At 44.8% G+C, this 18,905-nt stretch overlaps 1 pseudogene across 1 annotated transcript; it reads right to left on the bottom strand.

Annotated features, from left to right (window-relative positions):
- Positions 1-5,656: 5,656 nt before the first annotated feature.
- Positions 5,657-18,680, bottom strand: LOC309637443 (eukaryotic translation initiation factor 4E transporter-like; annotated as a pseudogene). The gene is made up of 3 exons: positions 18,483-18,680; positions 17,009-18,396; positions 5,657-16,696 (listed from the first exon to the last, which is right to left on the bottom strand). The product of its transcript is annotated as a eukaryotic translation initiation factor 4E transporter-like (transcript).
- Positions 18,681-18,905: the final 225 nt, after the last annotated feature.

Consider the following 18,905-nt stretch of genomic DNA (forward strand, 5'->3'; position numbering starts at 1 on the left):
GTGAGGGGGAGTCTGAAGAGGCTTGGAGTCATTTCCCTGGGCTGGGTAAGAAATTATACAAACCACATGGCTTAAAACAACGGACACTTATTCTGTCACAGTTCCGGAGGCTAAAGTTCTGAAATCAAGGCATTGGCAAGGTTGGTTCCTTCTGGAGGCTCCGAGGGAGAGTCCGTTCCGTGCTTCTCTCCCAGCTTCTGGGGCTGCCGGCCGTCCTGGTCATTCTTTGGCTTGTGGCTGCATCACTATCAGCTCTGCTTCTGTCTTCACATGGACTTCATCTCTGTGTGTTTCCTTTTCTATCTCTTATAAGGACACTTGTCATTGGATTTCAGACCCACCGTAATCCAGGCTGATCTCATCTTGAGATCCTTGCCTTAATTACATCTACAGAGACTCTTATTCTGAGGTTCTAAGTAGACACGTCTTTTGGGGGCCACTCTTCAGTCCACTACCAGGATCTTTGCTGAGTGCCAGTTCTGCCTGGCCTTGGGCAAGTCACTTTCCCTCCCTGGGTCTCAATTTCTCTTAGGTCATCTCTAAAGTTGTTTATATTAAGAATTTTCCAATAGGGTGAAAGTCCCAGGAAGTGGTCAGACCAAACTTTCTTCATTCAACACTGATGTTCCTTCTCTGTGCTGGGCTCAGTGCTATATCCCAGGGAGGCCGATGACCTCCAGCCTCGTGCCCCCAGCTGCTAAGAAAAGAGGCTAGAGAGAAAGCAGACTTGACGGGAGGCGATTACAGCAGACTAGAGCAGGTGTTCCATAGGGTCAGGGTCTGCTTCATTCAGACCATCACCAGGCCTGGTCCTGAGCAGGGGCTGGATAATTCTTTTTTTAAAATCATTTTAGGTGGTGATTTTTGTTTTTTAAACTTTGGGTTTATTTATTTATTTATTTGTTGCGGCAAGTGGGGGCCACTCTTCATCGCGGTGCGCGGGCCTCTCACTGTCGCGGCCTCTCTTGTTGTGGAGCACGGGCTCCAGACGCGCAGGCTCAGTAATTGTGGCTCACGGGCCTAGTTGCTCCGTGGCATGTGGGATCTTCCCAGACCAGGGCTCGAACCCGTGTCCCCTGCATTGGCAGACAGATTCTCAACCACTGCACCACCAGGGAAGCCCCTGGATAATTCTTTACTGATATATTTTGCAGCTGATAAGAGCTATGAGAGGGTGCCCCAGATATTTGTTCCCAGATGTTTGTTTCCAGAGCACAGAGGGGCAATTGGCCATGCCTTGGAGGGTCCAGATGGCTTCCCGGTGGAGGTGGTGTTCAAGCCGAGGCCTGGAGATTGAGTGACAGTGAACGAGGGGGTTGGTGGGGGCTAGGGTGCTGCTCCAGGTACACGGGGCAGAGGTGAGAGCTTCATCCCCTCTAGAACAGACAAGTGGTTCACAAAGGCAGTGTAGAAGGTGACACAACTTGCCTAGGTCCTGTGTCTCATAAAAGGTAGAGCCCAGATGACCCCTGGGAGTCAGACTCCAGAGCTGTTCTCAGGATAACTCCTCACTCTGCCATTTTGACACCATTACACACAGTTAGATCACAGTTATTAGAGTATATGTCATAACCCCCATTTTACAGATGAAAATGAAGAGCATTGGTTTCCTATTGCTGCTGTAACAAATTATCACAAATCTGGTGGTTTAAAACAGTACAGATATTTTCTCTTACAATTCTGGAAGATAGAAGTCCAGATTCCGTCTCACTGAGCTAAAGTCAAGGTGTCAGCAGGGCTGATTCTTTCTGGAGGCTCTAGGGGAGCATCCCTTTCCTTGCCTTTTCTGCTTCTAGAGGCTGCCCACATTCCTTGGCTCATTGACCTTTCCTTGATCTTCAAAGCAAGCATCGGGCTTCCCTGGTGGTGCAGTGGTTGAGAATCTGCCCGCTAATGCAGGGGACACGGGTTCAAGCCCTGGTCTGGGAAGATCCCATATGCCGTGGAGCAACTAGGCCCGTGAGCCACAACTGCTGAGCCTGTGCGTCTGGAGCCTGTGCTCCACAAGAGAGGCCACGATAGTGAGAGGCCTGCGCACCGCGATGAAGAGTGGCCCCCACTTGCCGCAACTAGAGAAAGCCCTCGCACAGAAACGAAGACCCAACACAGCCATAAAAAAAAAAAAAAAAAAGAGTATATGCCAAAGCAAGCATCGTAGCCTCTTCAAAGCACTGACCTTGTCCTCTGCTTATATCATCAAATGTCCTTCTCTACACCTGCTTACATCGTGTTCCCTTACTCTGACCTTCCTGCTTCCCTCTTACAAGGCCCATCGTGCTTATGCTGGATCCACTTGGATAATCCAAGATAATCTTCCCATCTCAAGATCCTTAACTTAATTATTCCTGCAAAGTCCCTTTTCCCATGTGAGGTAACATATTCACAGGTTCTGGAGATTAGGACAGGGACATCTTTGGGGGGCTGTCACTGAGTCTACCACACGAGGCTTAGACATGGTTGAGATGTGAGTCCCAAGATTTAGACCTATGATTAGTATACAGAGCACTCAGTGCTAACCATTGTACCGCAGTTCCTCCTTCCCCTTCTACAGGGAAGTCCCAAGCTGCCCAGTGAACCACAGCCCAATTTCAGACTCAAGAGGGTAGATCTGTGAATTGAGGTCTCACTGGGCAGTTGCCCTATGGGGCAGGTATGACAGATACGGCAACCACTGTTGTATTTGAAGCAAATGATCCCTGCAGAGCCAGGAGGTTTGTGGCTCAGAGAGCTGGATGATCAGGTGATGAGGTCACTCTCTCTGTGACGTCCCCCTATGGGCCACCCCTCCTCCCTTTCCCTGCTCCACAGGGACCAACTAAGCAGCAGAAGCACCAAATAGATTTTCTGTGGATCTGGCCTCCCTTGGGAGCAGCTTTAAGGATAGTGAAGGATGAGAAAAAAATTCCAAGACTTTACTCGGCAGGGGCCCGAGGGGTGGATGCACAGTTTACCAAGCGCTCACGTGTGCCTGTGTCTCCTTAGATTCTCAAAACCTCCCTGGGAAGTGGGTGAGATGGGGGTGTTGCTCTCCCCTGGAAGCTGTGGCTGTAGCATGGATACGCACCATTCCCCAGGCATACCCCAGCCTCTGCAGGAGTGGTTGAGAGCCTCCCGTGTACATGGCAGTGGGTGTTGTGGAACTGGTGAAGGAGGAAAGATTTGGGAGACAGGGGCATGGGCCCTGGGGAGAACTCTCTGAGTTGCCTCAGGAACATAGACCAAGGGGAGAGAGAGGAGGACAGACATCAAACAGGTACCACATGGTAAGTGTAGCTCACCTGGCCAGGTGCCATAGACACGTGGCAGGGCCTGGGCCTCCTTCTTCTCTGTGCACCTGGAGTGGCACAAGGCCTGGCACCAAGCAGGGGTCTGTAATGGCCAAGGAATGAACAGATGAATGGATAAATGAATGGATGAATGGATGGATGGATGGATGGAAGATGAATGAATGAATGAAAGGATGAATGGATGGGTGAATGGATGAATGGATGGATGGATGAATGAATAAGGAGAGTAAGAAAGGGAGTGCAATATGGTGGTTAGGAGAGCCAGGCCTAGAGAGCCTCTGGAACCAGGCCTGGGTTTAAATCTTGGCTCTGTCAGTTGTTAGCTGTGATCTTGACCCAGTCTTATCCTCTGAGCTGCAGTTTCCTCATCTGTAAAATGGGAATGATAATAAAATCATCTATCTCATAGGGCTATTGTGAGAATCCCAGGAGCCAATGCGTGAAGGCACTTAGATCCAGGCCCGGCCCATCATGAGCTCTCAGTAAATCCTAGTTATTATTAGGACAAGGACGGTTTCTAGATTCCTGGAGTGCTTAAATATAGCAATTGATAAATTGCAGCAGAAAGGATGTTCCTGCTGGTGTCTGGCTTAAAGTCTTCATGCTGCAGCTTGATCCTCACGCCTCTCACTCGCCAGCCACGCTTCTCATCTCAGACCTTCCAGGAGGGCAGATTCAGAACTGATGGCACACGCAGCCCAGATCACACTGAGAGGCCCAGTCAGTCAGTGCATCTGCAGCCCTGAAATGACTCCCGTCTCAAATCAATGATGTTTACAAAGTTGGGAGGGAGGATTGTGATTTCTTTTTCCTTCGTCCATCTCCTTTCTGGAACAAGCAACCATCTCTCTTGCAAGCAAATGCCTGCTTCTCAGGCCCTGGGAGGCTGGTGGGATCTGTCTGGGTGGGTCCTGATGTCTTGTTTCAGTTCCGCACGTGGACTGAGCCCTGGGTGAGGTGCTTCACGCCTGGGACTTCACCCCTCCCCCAGCAGCCCTGTGAAGTACAGTTTCAGGAGGGTTGAGTTACTTACCCAACAATGCCGAGCCATGAAGTGACAGAGCCTCGATTGGAGCCTGGGACTCTGATTGCACCCAGCAGCTAACACCTGTTGAGTTCTGTTACTGCTCTAAATGCCCGTATTCACTATGGCGAATGGTCATCTCCACTTACAGATGATGAAACTGAAGCTCAGAGTGGTAAAGTAACTGACCCCCAGTCACCCAGAGGTAAATGCATTTGCTGGCATTCAAAGTCAGGAAGTTTGTTTTCCAAACCCCCCACTCTAAACGCCTAAGCTTCTGCTGCCTGGCAAGTCCGTGCTCTTCGTGCTTCTACACACCACCCTGTGTTGTCCATCCCACCCATTTCCATCTGATGCTAGAATTGCCTCTCAGGAGCCTGTGCCTGACCCCGTCCCTACCTGCAGTTCACTGCCCTCGGGTACTGCTTTCCTTCCATAGGCTTGTCACTCAGCGCAGCTCAGTGACTCACTGAGGTCATCCAGCTTAGAAAATTCCAGAGCAGAACTTGAACCCAGGTCTATCTGGCTCTAAAGCAGATTGATCCTCTTCTTCCTGAGCTATGGTGTCCCTCAAAACAATCAGGAAATCTGCCAAAGGCAGAGAGGTTAGGTGAGTTGCTGGAGAGGGGGAAGACAAGTGCCACAGGCCACTGTGAGCCTAAGAACCGGGGAGGGTTTGAGAAGGGGCCACATCCTGATGGGTGGATGGGATCCAGGAGGCCAGAGGGAAGGGAGGGCCGGTAGGTGCCCAGGCAGAGGTGAGAAGGTGAGATGGAGGAGCCATGGAAAAACAGCACAGCCAGGTAGGTGAGGGGGAAGAGGAGAGCAGACGGGAGGAGGAGCTGACCAGAGAAGGATGGACCCAGACGCATGGGGACTTTGGCATCAGGCTGACCTTGGGCTTGAAGCTCAGCTCTACCACTTCTCACATGTGCTGCATTTGCTTAACCTCTCTGGGCTGCAGTCTCCTGTCTGTGAAGTGATAATCACACCTCCTCAGGCTGTTATAAACCACTATTATGAAATTTTTTATACCATTTTATACATATTTTTATGCTTTTACCATAAATAATATATAGTGTTATTCAGTGTTTTGATATGATATCATATTGTAAGCATAATTTTACATCTATCTTAACCCCAAATTAATTGTTAAAGGTATATCCATAATAAATGAATGAATGAATGGGATAATTACAGAACAAGCCCTATGGTGGGAAAGCTTTCTCCAAGGATGGTAAACACCCCAATCACTGGAGAGGGGTTCAAGCACAGGCCAGGTCATCTTCTCATGGCTTCTCCATCCTCTGGGGCCTTCTCACCTCTTCCTGGGTACCTGTTGGTCCCTCCCTCTCTGTCCATCCATCAGATGTGACATTTCTTGAAACCCTCTCCAGTCCTCAGGCTCACAGATGCTGGTGGGGAAGGGGATACTTCACAAAGGGTAACTAAGAATAACGACAACAATGCAGCCAGGCAATTATGCTACAAGTTAAGGATGGACATACAATCACGACACCCTGACTACTCCCCCACACTCTGCCAAAAATTAATCTTGCCTTTAAAGAGCTCCATTTCCCCAGAGGATGAGCCACCATATTAGAGAAGGCCCTTCCCCGCAAAGATAGAACAAGCAGACCAATAAAACTCCCCTGGTTTTGGCATTGCTTTGGAAATCGATGAGCTATGACTGCAAATCCAGCCTCTGTTGGCAGCTGCCTAATTTTAGCTGGATCTTTGCAGGCTTCTCACTGGGCTCGTCCGCCCCCGCGACTGGCAGAACAGTTCCCAGAGCATCATTGATCTTTTGACTAAAGTGTCCTAATGAAATACAAATCTGTTTTCACTTAAAAAGCCATCTGTCATGGCAGCACAGAAGAAATGCTACCAGGAGAACAATAACCATAATTTCATTTTAAGACTCAACCTTCCTCCTCCTTTTCCTGCCAGAAAAAAATCAATATCTTTTACTGTTTCATTTTGTCGCAGAGCAATAGGGGGAAAGCCATCAATAGGGTGTTAAAGATATTTTCAATTATATGTAAACTCCCTGTTTTAAGGGCCCTTGGCCTCTTGGAATGAGTTAGCACCTATTTGCATGAGGGAGTTAGCCAAAACTTATTCTGTGTTTCTGTCCTGGGGCACTCTGCCTGGGTAAGTGGCTAAGGGGGTGACAGGTGTGCAGGATTCCCAGAGGGCCTGGGATCCCAGAATATGCAAGCACCAGCCCTACAGAGCATCAGGCATTCCTGGGTGGAATGGGCAGAACAGGCAAAACTGATCATTGTCTTGCAGCCCAGAGCCCAGGTGGTGGGAATTTCCAGGAAAGGCAGGAGGGAAGGTCTGCTGCTTGCAGGGGGAGAGTGGGCAGCACATGTTTTCCTGGCAGGACCGGGTCATCAAGCCTGACCCTCTGAGTGTCCAGTCACCTCATCGTTTTAAGTGAACCTTTGAGACACAAGGAGGAAAAACTGACTTGTCCCAATGTCAGCCAGCAAGTTGAGAGCAGAAAGAGGAAAGCAGACATTCCCTCTAGTTAGCTCCTTAGGGAGAGATGGCACTTTAGGCATTGACTATTGGGGATATATATGTCTTTCCAGCCTGCATTTTACATGCCCCAAAGTCTGGACTTATGTTGGAAGATACTTTAGGTATATTTAAAAAAATCAATTTTATTGAGATGATGTAGACGTAATAAAACTCAGCAATTTTAACTATACGGTTTGATGAGTTTTGACATATGTACATAGTTTTTTAACTATCTCCACAATCACAGTGTTCACATTTCCATTAATCCCCAAATTCCTTCCTGTCCTTTTGCAGTCAATCCCTTCCAATGACCCATAGCCTTTGTCAACTAATCTGCTTTGTCACTAAGTTTTTTTCTTTTCTAAAATTTCATGAGAATGAAATTGTACGGTATTTAGTCTTTTGTGTCTTTTTAAAATTCGGCACAACGACATTAAGATTCATCTCTAACGTTTATCAGTTGTTTATATCTCTTTTTTGGAGCCGTAGTCCATTGTATGGATATTCCACATTTTGTTTATCTATTCATGAGCTGATGAACTTTTTGTCCCAGTTTTTGGCTAGTATGAATAAAGGGACTATAAACATTCTCACACAAGTCTTTGTGTAGATGTTTGTATTCTTTTCTCTTGGTAAATTAGTGGAATGAGTCAATCATACAGTAGGTGCATATTTAACTTTTAAAAAATTGTCAAACTAACTTCTAAAGTTATACCATTTTGCATTCCCATCAGCAATGTATGAGAATTTCAGAGGTTCAACATTCTTGTCAACAACTAGTATTGTCAGGCTTCTTAACTTTAGACATTTTATTGGGTGTATGGTGCTACCTCATTGTGGTTTTAAGTTGCATTTCCCTAATAGCAATGATGTTGATTACCTTTTTCAAATGCTTATATGCCATTATATATTTTCTTTAGTGAATTATCTATTCAAATCTTCTACCTATTTTATTGTTGACTTGTTAGTGCTCTTTATATATTCTTGATGCATATGAATTTTACAGTCAGATTGTCCATTTCAACAAAGTGTCAGTTGAGATTTTTATTGGGATCACATTGTATCTGTATGTCAATTTTGGGATAATTTACATCTTCATAATATTGCTTTCAGTTCCATGAACATGGGATATTCTTCATTTATTTGGGCTTCCTTTAATTTCTGTCAGCAATATATTTTTTAAAATTTCACATATTTTGCTAGATTTATCTCTTCATGTTACATTCTATAATGGTATATGTTATATAGTATGTTTTAAATGCATTTATAAATGGTATCTTGACAATCTTAGCCTTTTAATTAGAATTTTTAGATCATTCCATTTAAGGTAATAATAGATATGGTTGGATTTAAATCCACCATATTACTATTTGTTTCTGTTTGTTCCATCTGTCCATTTCACCCTTATTCTACTTATACTGCCTTCTATTGAATTAATTAAATTTTAATAAATTCATTTTAATCTCTATTATCGGTTTATTAGCTATATTACTTATATTTACATTTTTACTGGTTGCTCAAGCATTTATAATGTACAACTTTAATTTATCAGTCTATCTGTAAATAATACTATAATAGTATAAGAACTTTATAACAGTAAACTTACATTTCCCCCCTCATGCTTTGTGCTATTGCTTTCTTACCTTTTACTTCTACATATATTACAAAGCCCACAATACTCTGTTATTGTTTGTACTTTAAACAATCATCCTAAAGAGTAAAATACGAGAAAAAATCATGTTTACCGTTCCAGCTCTTGTCCTTCAGTTGTGTAGATCCTAATTACTATGTGTTATCATTTTCCTGTACCCCTAGGACTTTCTTCAACATTCTTTGAAGGGCAGGTCTGCAGGTGTTGAATTCTCTCATCTACTCTGAAACAGTCTTCATTGCTTCCATTTTCAAATATTTCCACTGGGTATACAATTCTATGTTCATATTTTTAAATTTAATCTTTCTTTCCATTAAGGATTCTGGGAGATTTTTGATTGCTGATTCAATCTTCTTCCTAGTTTTGGATCTATTCAGATTTTCCATTTTCTCATATTTTTTAAGATGTCAAAGCAATCTATAGATTCAATGAAATCCTTAAAAATCCCAATCCCATTTTTTTGCAGAAATAGAAAACTCTATCCTAAAATTCATATGGAATCTCAAGGAAACCTGAATAGCCAAAAGAATTTTGAGAAAGAAGAACAAAACTGGAGGACTCCCACTTCCTGATTTCAAAACTTACTGCAAAGTTACAGTAATTAAAACAGATTGGTACTGGCATAAAGACAGACATGTAGATCAAAATAACAGAATAGAGAGCCCAGAAATAAATCTTTGCATATATGGTCAAATAATTTTTGACAAGGGTGCCAAGATCATTCAATGGAGAAAGGAGAGTCTATTTAAAAAATGATGCTGGAGAAACTGAACATCCACACACAAAAGAATGAAGTTGGACCTAATGCCATATACAAAAATTAACCCCAAATGGATCAAAACCTAAATGTAAAACCTGAAATTATATAACTCTTAGAAGAAAACATGGAGCAAAAGTGTCATGACATTGGATTTGACAGTAATTTCTTGGATATGACATCAAAGGCACAGGCAACAAAAGAAAAAAAATAGACAAGTTGGACTTCATGAAAATTTTAAAATTTGTGCACCAAAAGAGAATGTCAACATAGTAAAAAGGTAACCCACAAAATGGAAGAAAATTATTTGCAAATTATATATCAGCTGTATTGAAATTTTAATTAGGGTATAATGTCCTTCTTTGTCTCTTATGACTCTTAAAATTTAAAATCCATTTTGTCTGATATTAATACAGCCACTCCTACTCTCTTTTAGTCATCATTCCCTCACTTTCAACTTATTTGTGTCTTTTGGTCTAAACTGAATCTCTTGTAAATAGTTGGTTTATGTATTTTTATCCATTTTGCTGATGTCTGTCTTTTGATTGGAGAGTTTAATTCATTTAAATTACTTCTGTAATTTTGCTATTTGTTTTCTATATGTCTTACAGCTTTTTTTGTTCCTCATTTCCTGTATTACTGTTCTCTTTTGTGTTTAGTTTATTTTCTGGTAATGAAATGTTTAAATTCTTTTCCAGTTTCTTTGTGTATATTCTATAGCTATTTTCTTTATGGTTACAATGGGGTTACAGTTAACATCCTAAAATTATAACACTCTAATTTGAACTTTTTAAAATAAATTTATTTATTTATTTTTGGCTGCATTGGGTCTTTGTTGCGACATGCGGGCTTTCTGTAGTTGTGGAGAGCAGGGCTATTCTTTGTTGCAGTGGGCGTGCTTCTCATTGCCGTGGCTTCTCTTGTTGCAGAGCACGGGCTCTAGGAGTGTGGGCTTCAGTAGTTGTGACACGAGGGCTCAGTTGTTGTGGCTCGCAGGCTCTAGAGCACAGGCTCAGTAGTTGTGGCGCACGGGCTTAGTTGCTCCGCATCATGTGGGATCCTACCGACCAGGGATCGAACCCGTGTCCCCTGCATTGGCTGGCGGGTTCCTGACCACTGCACCATCAGGGAAGTCCTCTAATTTGAATTTATATCAGTTTAACTTCAATAACTTACAAAACTCTGCTCCTTTATAGCTCTGTCTCCACCTCATTTGATTCCGAAGTCAAAAATTACTTTTTTACACATTGTGTGCCTCAAAACATAAATTCATAATTCTTTTAAATACATTAGAGGCTTTAATTATGTAGAAAACAGAATGTGGAGTTACAATAATACAAACTTTTAGCTTAATAATTTTTAAAATGTGTTATTTCCTTAAATCATGTGGAAAACAAAAGGTGGAGTTGCAAACCATTGTTACAACATTATTAACTGTTTTTTGTTTCTTGTTTTTTTTTTTTTTTTTTTGCAGGGACAGTTTCTGTTTATTTTTTTCCTTTGAATAGAGCATACTTTCCTGTTTCTTTGTATGCCTCATAATTTTTGTTGAAAACTGGACATTTAAATCTAATGATGTGATAACTCTGAAATTAGATTCTCCCACTCCCCCAGGAATTATGTTTTTGTTAGTTTTGTTTTGTTTGTCTGTTTATTGTTTTAGTGATTAATTGTTGTAAGCTGCCTCTGTGCTAAGGATCAGCCTGAGGTAAAAACTTAAGGTCTTCTCAGGTCCTTTTTGAATCTCTCCCTGGGCATGCATGGTCACTTTCTAATTTTCCCCATATATGTTATTGTTTTTGAATGTTCTAGTCTTTAATGTCTGGCTTCCAAAAGGGGAAAATGAGAATAATGAAAATGGGAGGAAAAAAGTGCCAGCCCTTTAGGTCCCCTGGCAATCACTTCAGCTGGAGGAGGAGGGGCCTGCAACAATTAGTGGAGGTTCTACAAGAATGGCTGCCCACCTCTTTGCACCTCTGTGATCAGAAGCATCAATCAGTGATCAGAGCACTGATCTCTGACATTTAGAGGACAGGGTGCTTTTTGCTTACCTTGGCTCCTGCAAGTTGTGTTCAAATTGTTTGAAGAACATGTGCATAACTTCCTCCCACCTGGTTGGGAATAGGGGATGGGTGCTGCCACTGTGCTAAGAGCTTAATTCAACCAGAATTTACTATCCAAGACTTCCCCTGGAAATTGAAAACCTTAAACAGACCCCAGAATTCTAAAACAGCTACCAGGCAGATTCTGCCAGTGCAATTGCCGTCTAGGTGGGGAGGCAGATTCCTGGTGCTTCTTTCTCTGCCATCTTCCTGTGATTCACTGACCATTGTTTCTTGAAATATTTTTTCCTGTCCCCATCCTTCCCCCATATCCTCTTCTTCTGGAACTTCAGTTATAGGTATGTTGGGCCATTTGATGTTGTTCCATAGGTTACTGATATTTTATTCATTCTTTAATTCTTCAGGTTTTTTTCTCTCTGACTTATTTTGGATAACTTCCTTTGTTATGTCTTCAGTTTTGCTGATCTTTTCTGTTTCAGAATCTAATATGCTGTTTATCCCATCACTTGTAAAAACAATTTTTTTTTCATTTCAGAAATTATTGGTTTTCAGTTATAGATGTTTTATTTGGGTTTTTTAAACAGCCTGATTTTATTATCTTTTGCTTTCTTAAACAGAGAGAGTATATTTACAGTAGCTGTTTTAACATCCTTATTTACCATTTCCAATATATCTGTCATTTTAGGATTCCTTTCTATTTTTGTTTGCTTGTTTGTTTGTTTGTCTGTTTTTGGTGGTTATAAGTCGTATTTCCCTGCTTCTTTGAATGTCTTGTAATTTTTTGTTAGATGCTGGACATTGTGATTATATGTTTTTGGCTGCTAGATTTTTTCATATTTCTATCAATAGTACTGAATTTTCTTCAGGGAAACAGTTAAATTATTTTAAATCAGTTGGATACATTTGAGACTTGCTTTTAAGTTTGTTACAGCAGATAGAGAACAGAGTTTATTTTAGGGCTAATTAACACCATTTCTAATCCAATAGCCTTCTGAGGCTTCTACATCATGTTTTATTTATATTGAGGTCTTTCCACTCTAGCAGACAAGAACAAAAGTGCTCCCCAGCCCTGTGAAATCTTCAAGAATTTCTCTGTATTCCCTATGCTGCTGGTTCTTTCCCTGGCTCTGGGCACTTTCCTGTCACGTGTACACAGATCATTACTCACACAAATTCTTGAGGGGATCCTTCTGTACGTCTTTGGAGGTCCCTCTCTGTGCAGCTCCCTCTTCTCCAGTGGTCTGTTTTCCCAGTTTTAGCCACATTGACCTTCTCAAAACTCTGGTATCTTTCTCCTCAAATCATCAAAACTGCCAGGCTCTGTTGGAATTCTCATTTCATTCTTTGCAGCCTGGAAGCCACCTCCAGGGAGTGAGCCAGGACAGTCATAAGGCTCAGTTGACTTGTTTCCCTTCTCCCTGTGATCACAATCCTGTGCAGCCAGTTATCTAATGTATATGGTTTGACATGTTTTGTTCACTTCTTAGTTGCTTAACATGGGAGGGTAAGTTCCATTCCTGTTAGTTCATCATGGCCAGAAGCAAAAATCTCACATAATTTCCCTGTGGTTTTTATGTATATTTTTATGTCATTATCATTGAGTCCATTTTTTTCAAAATTGAATTCGACATAGAACCCCCAAATCTACAACTGATGGCCATAGAGCTTCTCAGAGTGAGTGAAAAAGGGGTCTGAGGCTGCCTACATCTGCTCTCCCTTCACCCCTACTCTGACCCCCCCAACGTATCTCAAGGGAGGCATGCCAGCGAACACATTTGGCTTACAAGATAAACTTTATCCCCTTTAGCCTGGTATTAAAGGGCCTTTGCTGCATGTCCCCTCTGACCCCCTCACCTCATCTCCTGGCCCTCTGCTTTACTCTGCTCACCCCCATGAGGTTGCTCCCTACTTGATACTCCAGCTCCATGGAGCTTTTTACCATCCCCTTATGCACCTCTGTGCCTTTGCTTATGCTGTTCCTTCTATTCTAGACTGCCTCCACACACCCTGGCCACACCCTCAGCCTTCCCACCTGGCCAGTAGACAGCATTACATCTCACATAGGACCAGGCAGTGAAGTTAGCACATACCATTGAGATGCAGAGTGCTGGGCAAAACTGCCTTCATTCTTTAAGTCACTATCTATTTCCTTTTTAAAAATCTTACTGAACACGTATAGCTGAAGTCATAGAAGTGTCCTTTGTCTACACTGATTACTAAGCTCTTCAGCACCTTATTCAATTTTTAAACTATAAAACTATTCTCAGCTTTCACACAAGCCTGACACATAGTAGTTTGTCAATAAATATCTGTAGAATAAATGAGGGAAGAGGCACAGGATTTCAGGAGGGAGGAATCACCTGAGCAGACGAAACAGGCCAGAATAAGCATGGCTCAACTGGGGAACAGGGCAAAGAACAGAGCGGATTTAAGACGGGAGGAGGGATGATAGGCACAGGAGAAAGGGCCTCGATTAATCTCTGCATTCAAATTCTGACTACTCTTTTCCGTGTGACTTTGGGTAACTTACTTAGCTTCTTCGGGCCTCTGTTTTCCATAAAATAGGGATCAAAATGTCTACCTCACAGTGTTCTTGTGGAGTTGAAACAAAGTATGCATTAGGTCTTACAATATGAAATGATTGATATTTGACTATTTTTGACCTATAAATGCTACAGAAGCCTAAGCCCAGGTGACAAAAATCCCAGGAGGCCCTGTACCTCCTCAGCCCTGACTGCCCCCTCCAGGGATGAGGTCCACATTTGAATGTGTAAGGAAGGGTTGTGGCTCTTTTGCATCAGAAGCTAACATGTCTGCTGTCCCTGCTTTAACTGTGCCCTCCTGGCCTGTTCAGAGTCTGGCATCCTCTCAGGTGGCACCAAAGAGCCTGCGACCTGGGAAGCACAGAGGATTTCTCAGATGTTGCCACAAGGCAGCTGCAGCTAGCATTGCAGATCAAGGCTTCAGGGCTCTCATTTTCTTTATTTTTCCAGACAATTGAAGCCTTTTAACTGACAATTTGCCTCATACCAGATGAATGTGGGAACTGGATTTCTGGAAGGCAGGTCTTGGCAAGGTCCCCAATGGATGTGTGAACCTTTCCCATGTCCAGAGCTCCCAGGACGCCTTTGAGGAGTTGGGGACGGGGAGCAGGAGGGCAGGAGCCTGGAGGGAGAAGGCGGATGAAGTGGAGCTGCCAAGCAGTCTGTTTACTCCCATTCGCTGCAGGTTACCTTTAAATGGGATAAAATCATCCTCTAATCCCCTTTATCTCTGTTCAGCACTTCTAGAAAAGAACTACTTGACATTTTAAGTGAATGTAAATATGTAAGAATGAAAGGCGCATGATACTCAGTGGCAACTGTAGGACGGAGAAATCTGAGAGCATGCACAGTATGTGCCTCCTTCATGGCTTGAAAATGGAACCGGGTGAGGTGAAGGGGGAGCTGATGCCTTGACTTTTACTACATAAAGGTAGTATCAGCTACTTTTACGTACAGCTGTATAAGTTCAAAAAAGCTATCCTATATGTATGTACAAAAGTTGTTTATACACAGGTCTGTACATAAGGGTCTATACATTTATTTCCTCGGAACTCTTAAGGTGCCACCTCTTGGTGAAGACATCAACACTTCATTCACATATCTTACAAAAAAAAAGACTGTTTCCGGGACTGACAACACTGCATCTTGTATTCAGACCATGTAGGCTCCACTCGATCGGTTAAGTTCCTTCCATCATAATGCAGACCACACCAGGTGCCTGGGTGCCCTTAAACAGCTTCGCACAGAGTGCTACAAAGTAAAAGCCCATAAACCAACATGAGATGAGGAAGCAGAGTCCTGACCAGGGTTCCACGAGAAGCTGCTTAGGCAAGCCTGCTGCCCTGCTCGCTGTCGGTACTCCAACTCATCTACACTGACGACTTTGGCGGGCGTGGAGGGCAGGGGCTGCTGTAGCACATCTGAGCCACACCGTTTGGCAAGGCCCACGGGGGAGCTGCTCCTCTGGCTGGGGCGGTGCTCTAGCTGGCAGTGCACGTGGGGCAGGCCTAACCAGCTGGGCACATTCTGAGGAGTCGTCTGAACGCTGACAGCAGCTGCCTGGGAACCAGATCCTAGAGGATGAAGAACTGAGCGCTGTACCTGCTGTTGCATCATCGCCAGATGCAGAGGTGTCCCGGGACGAGGGTTTAGGAGAGGGTGATTAGTGGCAGGTAAAGGGTAAAAGGGTTGACCCAGGATTGGGCCAGCTATTCCCTGTAAATGGTTCAGGTCCATCCCAGGAGGAAGCACACCAGCTTGGAGCAAACTTGCAAGATGCTGTGGATGTACTCCCTGGGCCAGCATCCTTTGGACCAACCCTGGGTGAAGCTGGAGAGCAGGCTGAACGATGGGGACGTGGGGGACAAGGGGGACTTGGTGGGCAGGGTGGAGAAGAGGTGTTCCTGGAACTGGGGATGCCAAGGTGGGTGTTTTTCTCCCAGTTGCTTTAGGTCGATAATTCTGTTCTTTGGTGTAACGATTGGTCTGGGATAGTGGGGTGGAAGATGTAAACCTCTGTAGGGTTGACAGTTTGGGGTTTGTGGTGGGAGAAGAGTCTCGATCAGTGGTGGGCACAGACCTGGATGACAGGAGGTTCTTTTCACTGGGCTTCTGAGTGTCCTCTTCACTGTCACCGAGAGCTGATTTCCAGATGCTGGCTCCTCCTTGCTTTTCTCTTTGCTCTCGTATATCTTATGAATCACTGAGGTAGGAGTGAGGGAAGGAGAAAGCATGCTTGTGATGGAGGCGGCTGGGGCAGGGGAAGAGGAATTCCCTTGGTGCACAGGTGCTGGTGACTTGGTCACTCATGGTTGCCTGTTTCTGTATCCATCTCTGGTTCTGTCCACCTGCGGTTTACCAAAACCAGGCTGGTAGAAGTTTGTTGCCTGCACCGCAAGGTCATGGGGTAGACCAGCCCCTCCAAAGCTGCCTGTTGCAATTCTAGCTGGCTCATCTGCGCTGTGACAGGGCTCATGGGCTTGCACATGCCTTGGACTGGATCTCCGAGAAGCTGCTGTGGTCCTGGTGTGAAACAAATTGGTGATGGTATTCTGGGACCAAGGTAGTCTGCTGAGTCTGCTCTTGTCTGAAACACCTGTGACGAGGGAAGAGAGGGTACTCTTTGGCCCAGCAAAGATGTCTTAGGCTCCAAGCTGCCCCATAAGGCCACTCAGAAGATTGGAAGAAGCAGGTCTCTGAACAGGGGAACCCAGAAGTTCCTGCAGGATGTTCTTAAGAACAGCCTGGCCTGGAATGTCAGCAGGGGACATCAGATGGCTTTCAAGCATTCGGCTGACTTTGGGCAGAGAAGACAAAGTCCCACTTGCCTTCATGGTGTTCACTAGCATTTTTTTTTTTTTTTCCCAAGAATCCCTGTTTTTAAAAAAAATTTATTTATTTATTTATTTTTGGCTGTGTTGGGTCTTCGTTTCTGTGCGAGGGCTTTCTCTAGTTGCGGCGAGCGGGGGCCACTCTTCATCGCGGTGCGCGGGCCTCTCACTATCGCGGCCTCTCTTGTTGCGGAGCACAGGCTCCAGACGCGCAGGCTCAGTAGTTGTGGCACACAGGCTTAGTTGCTCCGTGGCATATGGGATCTTCCCAGACCAGGGCTTGAACCCGTGTCCCCTGCATTGGCAGGCAGACTCTCAACCACTGCGCCACCAGGGAAGCCCCCTCACTAGCTTTTTGAACACAGTCATATCTCCATCTTCTCTGAGCTGTGGATTGCTGCTCACAGTACCCAGGGTCTCCTCTCAATGCTCCGCTATAAAGGGAATCGAATTCTACACCTGCTGGTCCACCGTCAAGCCCTTGAGCCCTACTTCTACCTCTTCCACTGAAAGCACAACCCCTGAATGTGAACTCTCTATAAGCTTTTCTTTATTTGCAGAAAGGCTGGAAAGGAGGGGTTTTACATCCACTTTGGCTTTCTGTAGCATTTCTAGAATATCCACTTTGTTTTCAGCATGGTCTTCTAATGGTATAGGAGCAAAATAATTCTCCGTGTTCTGTCCGGGAGAGAGGATGGCTTGTTCCAGACCTGCAAGTCTCTCCAGCTCTCCATGCATTGTTGACCCAAGACTGCTGGATTGGCTTCCTGATCAGCTCGGGTTAGGGAACCACCTACTGAACCAACTGGCAGAGACGGACCCTTCTCCCAAAACATCTTTTATCATTGAAGCCAAGCATGGAACCTTATCAAGGCTAAAGGACTCATTAAAGTCAGATTCTCCTGGGGACTGCTCTGGCAAGACGACATCCCTTGGCGCTTCCTGGTCAGCAGCTGGCTCCTGTTAGAGGAGGACCTCCACCTCATCCTCTTCGGCCACTCCTCCACTGCACTCGACCATGCCTTCCTTCACAGAGGCTGTCCGTCGCCTCGTTCTTTTTCTCCCCTTATGATCTTCTTCCAGTGTCTTATCATCAAAGCCAGTCAGCTCAATGGTTTCAGACTGACTTGTGGGTCCAGCTGAGAACCATTCCGGTTCTTCTTCTGTGTAGGAATCATTTCTTCTTCGCTCAAAGACAGGCTTACTATTCACAAACTCCCTCCTGAAAAGCTTGTCCTTGTGGTCCCTCTCTCGGTCTCTGTGTCTCAAGTCTCGCGGGTCCTTATGGCTAAGACGGTGATCCTTCTCAAAAGTCGGAGGAGAGATTACCTTCCCACTGCCAATCGTTCGTCCGCCAAGCAGGTGGAGCACGTCACTGTCTTTATCCAATGGGCTTCCTGAGTGCCGGGAGCTAACAACAGCTGTCACGTGGCAGCGCCCTCTGAAGCTTCGTCTCTGTGGGCTGAGAACAACATCTAAGTCATTTTCTTTCACATGCTCTCGAGGATCTACTATCCTGCACACCAGGGAAGGCCGATCTGTATCCAACTCTTTCTTCAGACTTTCCACTGGCGAGCTCCGCCCTGAAGCCGGGTAGAGGGAGGCCTGCCACTTCTCAAGGTCCTAGACACCATCACTGTCGTATTTCTCAGAGAGGCACGAAGGCCTCTGTTTGGAATGAGGGAGTTCTTTAATACCCAAGAGCTCCTCCCTAGGCAAGCGCACTAAAGCGTACTCCTGTGGGGAGTTCGCCTCTCAAGGAAACATCAATACAGAGGACACTGATTTCTGTGACACATCCCAGAGCTGAAATCCTTATTTTTTGTAGAGTGATGGGGGGATTCGGAGGCCGGTTGCTTCTTCAGGTCAAGGAAAGTATCTCCATTTTCTGTTTCACCCACACTTCTGTCCATGGCTGCTTGGTCTACAGTTTCCAGTGTCTCGGCCGCCGTTCCTCTCTCTGCCCCTCGTGCCGGTCTGAGGGCTGCTCCACGCGGCCTTCACTCTCGCCCCCCCGACCCCCAAAACCCAGTTTTCTCCTCTGAGAAATAGAGATGACCATAGCACTCAGCTCCTAGGGTGGCTGTGTCCACACACACACACAAATCTCCATCATTTATCATCACCTTCTTATTGTTATTACTATATCCACCTGCAGTGTGAGAGCACCTCCTGAGCGGCAGAACCAAGAGGCCCACTTCTGACCTTGACCTTCCTCTC

Source organism: Balaenoptera physalus (assembly GCF_965194825.1).
Source record: "Balaenoptera physalus genome assembly, chromosome: 1".
In the NCBI taxonomy this organism is placed as follows: Eukaryota; Metazoa; Chordata; class Mammalia; order Artiodactyla; family Balaenopteridae; genus Balaenoptera; species Balaenoptera physalus.